This window comes from Hevea brasiliensis, chromosome 6 (genome assembly GCF_030052815.1).
Source record: "Hevea brasiliensis isolate MT/VB/25A 57/8 chromosome 6, ASM3005281v1, whole genome shotgun sequence".
NCBI classification, from domain to species: domain Eukaryota; kingdom Viridiplantae; phylum Streptophyta; class Magnoliopsida; order Malpighiales; family Euphorbiaceae; genus Hevea; species Hevea brasiliensis.
Genome location: NC_079498.1, coordinates 78,866,715 through 78,873,004, shown reverse-complemented (window position 1 = coordinate 78,873,004; position 6,290 = coordinate 78,866,715).

Genomic DNA, 6,290 nt, shown 5'->3' with positions numbered 1-6,290 from the left:
CATAAAAAATTAAAATAATAGTTATCTCAATTTTAAAACATAAATAAATAATAAAATATTTTATTTAAATGGAAGGTTTCTATTGACCGAGTGGACGAGATCAGAGAACACAGGAGATATACGGGCAATATCCTTTTTAAATCTGCATTTCTTATCCAATTCACTGACATTCGAAGGGTTGGATCAAACTGGCCGCAACGATTTCCATTTTTACCAGATTAAATTATTAGAAAATTAAAGATTGTTTGATCCCTCATCCCGGGAAATCTACCATCCGTTTCACCTCTAACATTAATGCTCATCTTAAAACTAACGCCGTCTTATCCCGTCTCTTCCCCTAAAACTAATTTTTTTTAAGATAAATTATTTTTTACTTTCCAAATTATATCAAAATTTGCGGGTTGTCAAAATTGATCGCTGTAATTCAGGTTATAATTATTCTGACAAAGAAGTAATATAAGTGTGTCTCAGGTTGACATCATTGTATCTGTTCAATAGATAATATCTTTGAGACATTTTTTTGTAATGAAACTCAATATCTTTCTTTTTTAAGGAGCAGCATTTCATCTCAAAGTATTCTTGTTGTACCTGTCTGTTATAGAGTATGTAGTCACCAATGAATTCCTCACTCTGGACTCAAAATTCAGTCTATTAATACCTGACTTATTCAAGTCTGTCACCATAAGAGACACCTCCACCATCCTCAAAAAAAAAAAAAAAATGACAGTCTATCTACATGAACTCAACCACTTCAGGCCTTTATCAAGTTGATTGACCCTGGACTAAAGATCAACATAAAGTTTATTGACTTAGGCTGATAAATTATCAACCTTTTTATACAAACACATATCTACCTAATAGTTAGGTGGAGACATCTAAAATGATAAGAACTAGTTAGATAGGCACATGACTTATACCTAACTAGGTCATACATAAAGACAAATGACTCTTTTGACTAAGATTAATTATACAGATATATATTTTTCCAGCTTTAGAGAGACAGTCTATTGAGGGCATCTGTTACAGGTTACATACTATGAAGCTTGTACCAGAATAGTCTATAGGCTTCATTTTGGATTTTTCGAGTGTCTTTTGGTTTTGTCTGGAAGAGTTCTTTTCCAGAAGGAATTTTAACAGGGACTCAAATTATTATTATTATAATAATCTGAGTCATCATAATCGATGTCCTTGCCATTTTCTCTTTTTCACTAGCTTCCAAATTCATCAAAGGGTTTAGTATCGGTCCATATCTGTTGGATCCTGTGAATCTTGCCAAATCTCTGAACTGTAGTCCAAAACTGCTTCAGGTTTTGCCTTCGGACCTGTAAAGGTTTATTCCAAAATTTGAGCTTGAGGCCAAAAGTGGTTGAGTTCATGTAGATAGGCTGTAATTTTTTTTCTGAGAATGGTGGAGGTGTCTCTTGTGGTGATAGACTTGAAATAAGTCAGGTATTCATAGACAGAATTTTGAGTCTAGAGTATCCCTTCAGGGTTTCTAAAGAAAGGCCGATGCATGATGAACAGTGAGCAAAATTCTTTACCATCGTCTGATGATCTATGCCACAGACCATAGTGATTGATGATCTTTTTTAGATCATTGCACCATTAAGGAATTGGCTGGAACCATTCAAGAAAGTTCCAGATGATTTTTTTCTGATTACTCCTGTCATTTAGGAAATAGTACATGGGTATGGTGGGAACTTCAAAACCAATGGCATAAAGAGTAATCATGCACCATAAGAACCATTTTTCTTCAAGGAGCAGGTCCTCTGAGGGACTAAAACAGAAAACTGTGAGGAATGGAGCATCTGGACAGAATAAAATCTGGTTGTCTTTTGATACACTTGAATTGTATAGATGTTTTTAAGCACATTTATATACTATCTCATAGCATTTAGGCAAGTATTTTCATGCATAGTAGTTGATTTCATTAGTTTTTGTAATTTCTATTGTCAAGCCCTGAATTGCATGTTTTCTGCATCATTTCAAGTGTTTGGGTAAAGCTCCACAGTATAGAAGTGCAAAAGGAAGCTTGGAGTGGTCAAGAGACTGAGTATTGCTGCTGATACAAAGTACACGGGTCGTGTAATCTGCAGAGACCCGTGTAATCTGCAGGGACCCGTGTAAGTCTCTATCGAGCGCAAGCTTGAAGAACCTTATGGGAACAATAGTACATGGCCCATGTAACCAGGCCCGTGTAGTTGGCACAGACCCGTGTAACTCTCTGTGTCAATGCAAGACTCCGTAGTTCCACTCCAGCAAGTTACACGGCCCTACATGTCGGGACCCGTGTAGTGACACACGGGCCGTGTACTATGCGGCAGTCAATTTTATAACTCGAATTCCCGCTCTTGTTTTTGGATTCAAATGAGACTCCTAAAGCCTTTTGGACTCAAAATGACCTAACCTTAGAGCAACCACTATAAATAAAAGAGAAAACATCAAAAAAATGGACTGAAAGGCTAGGTGGCTCTCTCTCTTATATCTTTTGACAGCACTTTTGAGGAGTTTTGAAGGAGAAAAATCCACACTTTGCACTCTCTCCAGTCGTCTCGAAGAGAAACGTCAGTACCAAAAGGAGTTTTCCAGCTGAAGCACCACAAGATCAAAGCTGCAAACTCTCTTCGGTTCCTTTATTCCATCTCCTTAAACTGATTTTATTGTTTTATTTCTTCTAAATAATTTTCTTTTTACTGTTTTTACCTTTTATCATGATGTTTGCTGAACTCACTATGAGTGAGTAGTTTTTATATTCTGGAATTGGGAGAGTAATGTTTGTAATCATTGTTATGGATAAACATTAAATTTTATTTATTGGATTTGAGATTTGTTCCTTGATTTAATTTCTTGTGATCTTAATGCATGCTATGTGCTGGTACCCACTTAGTGTTGATTGTAAATATTAATTGAAGGACTGAAATGTGAAGATTAATATTAGAGATCTTGAACTTAGGAATTCTTACCTAGACATAGGCTGATACCTTTGTGCAACTTCAAAATTAGTGAAAGACCTTAAGGGATTTTAATTAATCTGATCGCCACGAAAGTAGGGTTTAAGTTAATTAGAATACACCCTAGGTACCTTGAGAGAGGACTTAGGATACTTTAGAACTAATTTCCATCAAGGTAAACGATTCTCAAAACTAGTAAATAAATAAGATAACATCCATAGCAAGATTCAGGTGTGAAATCTTAATTCCGGAATTGTTCCAAAATAGATTAATTCATTTTAAGTTTACCATTCTGGTGTTTAAGGTTAACAAACTTCATTCCCTAAGTATTCGATAGCCTAGACAGTCAAAATTACTGTATAGATTGGTACTTACTAAACAAAAATCCTCGTGGGAATGATACTCTACTTATCACTTTATTACATGTTAGCGATCTGTGCACTTGCGGGGTTGTAGAACCAGCGAAACAAGTTTTTGGCGCTGTTACCGGGGATCTTTTTTCGTTTTAGTAATATCAAGTGATAGGCAATTTAGCTGATTTAGGCAGTTATATTTATTATATAATTTTATTTTACTAGTTGTATTTCTCTTCTCTTCTCTCAGGTGCCCAATATGGTATATGACCAGAACAAGACCAGATGAAGAAATTTTGGGCTGTGATCCGGAGATAGACAGAACTCTGAAAGCCATTAGGAGGGAAAGGAAATATCAAAAGCACGGTCAAGGAGATCCTGAAATTCCAACCATGGCCAATAATAATGACAGACCAAGACTCTTGAGAGATTACAGAGCTCCATCTGTCCAAGGATTTCAGCCTAGTGTCACTAGACCCATAGTGGAAGCCAACAACTTTGAATTAAAACCAGCATGGCTCCAAATGATTCAACAAACCCAGTTTGCAGGTTCACCAATAGAAGACCCACACTATCACCTTCAGTGCTTTCTTGCCCTATGTGACACATTCAAGATGAATGGAGTGTCTGATCAAGCAATAAGACTCAGAGTATTCCCATTCTCCCTTCAGGACAGAGCAAGGAAGTGGTTACTTTCTCAACCGGCTAGAACGTTCACCACTTGGGAAAACCTTTCTCAAGCTTTTCTAGCAAGGTATTTTCCACCTGCAAAGACTGCAAAACTGAGGCTTGAGCTTAACACCTTCAGACAAAAGGAAAGAGAATCACTATATGACGCATGGAAAATATATAAAGACCTGCAGAGGGAATGTCCACACCATGGCATAGAAGATTGGCTATTAGTGTAAAATTTCTATAATGGATTACTACCCTCTATAAGGAGCACAGTTGATTCAGTTGCAGAGGGTGATCTAATGAAGAAAACAGTGACACAAGCACTTGAACTACTAGAAAGGGTTGCATGCCATAATTATGAGTGGTCAAATGAAAGAGGAAATGCAAGGAGAACTGCAGGGGTCCTGGAAGTAGACGCCCTAAGCATGATAAATGCTCAATTTGATCAGCTCACAAAGAAACTCGAAAGTATGCAAGCCAACGCAGTTGGTACAAACAGTCAACATGAGGACAGCTATGGAGGAGGATATATGAGTTCATAATACAATAATTTCAATGAACCCTCCACAAAACAGATGAACTATGTGAATAATGGAGGAAACTTCAACCAGAGGCAGCCCAACAATTCATATTCAAATACTTACAACCCTGGATGGAGGAACCACTCAAATTTCTTATGGTCCAATCAGCAGAACCAGCCAATAAACAAGCAACAAGGGTACAAACCACCAGCACCCCCTGAATTTCAGAACAGAGGTCAAAACTTTGCACAGCCATCACTACCTCTCCAACCTCAACAACCTGAACTGAAAATGACTATGGAAACCATGATGGAAGGATTCCTAGTAGCTCATCAACAACAAAATGAATTGATTAAACAGCTGACTTCTAAAGTAGACCAACTTTCTACTCATAACAAGATGCTAGAGAATCAAATCGCTCAGCAAGCAAGTTCTTCAAGTAAGGCTGCTGGCAAACTGCCTAGCCAACTAGAAATGAACCCAAGGGAGCATTGTAAGGCAGTTACACTGAGGAGTGGGAGAACTCTAGTACAACCAGAGGTAGAACCGACAGAGGAAACCATAGAAAAATCTAAAGGCCATGTCACACCTTACTCCTCTGTAAGGTATAATATGATCCCGTAGTATACCTAATGAATTACCGACTCCATCTGCCTAATGAATTACCGACTCCATCTACCGATAACCCATTAAATACACTACAAAAGATTTTAAAATAATTTTCTTTCTTTTTGAAAGTGGTGAGCTTTTAGAGCAGGTGATAAAAATATTTACTTGAAGTTTAAAAACTAGTTTAAATTTTTGTCCATTTTATTTTTATGCAAATTTTGAAAAAATTTCGACAGGGTGCCGTCTATATTTGAGAAAAACAGTTCTTCAAACACCTGTAAAAACACTTCCAATCATTCATTTCATCAAAATCAACTACTATCACAACACAATCAATATCATTTCTCCCAACTCCATAATTAAAAAAAAATATTTCACAACTCAATTGTCTTCAAAAATAATACTAGATAACTTCATTCATATTTCATTAAAGTAAAATCAATTTATATTCATCATCCCAAAATTTACAATAGAAAATCCAAAATAATATTATTACAAAATCTATACAACTGCTCAAGACCAGTTTATACATGTACATATGGTTACATATACAAATATAAATATTACAATTAGGGTATAAAATTATACCTAACAAAATCTCAGAGATGTAGCTCCAAGATCCTCAGCAGCTCACTTTGTTGCTCCTCTAGTCTCTCTATCTGCGACAGCAATAGCAGCCATCACTGAGTACTATGATTCAGTGGTGCACAACATACTAAAATACAATTTATGCATAAATCAAATCACATTTATTCAAATATTGTACTGAAAATGAAAAACAGATACAAAACACAATTTTAGTCAAATAGTCTCATTTCGGAAGTCTCAAAACAATTTCATAAAAACACACAGTTATATCATGTCATTCAGAATAATACTCATCCCAATAGCCGGAGGCTTATGAGAAATCACAAGGCTAGCTAGCTCAAACTATGGGTACCCATTCAATTTTTTTCTCTACTGGCACACACCTCAACACTTCAGCCAGAGAGGGAATCAAAATTCAAAACTAATTCCTCTCACTAGTCATGCTAGCGAGACATTCAAATATATGGTCATGACACTGTGGTTTCAAAACTATCTTAACAATTTATCAAACATTTACTGATAATTAAATCACATATCATCAAATTTCCAATAATTTAGATTAAAAGCATAGTGTACAATTCAATCACCATTTT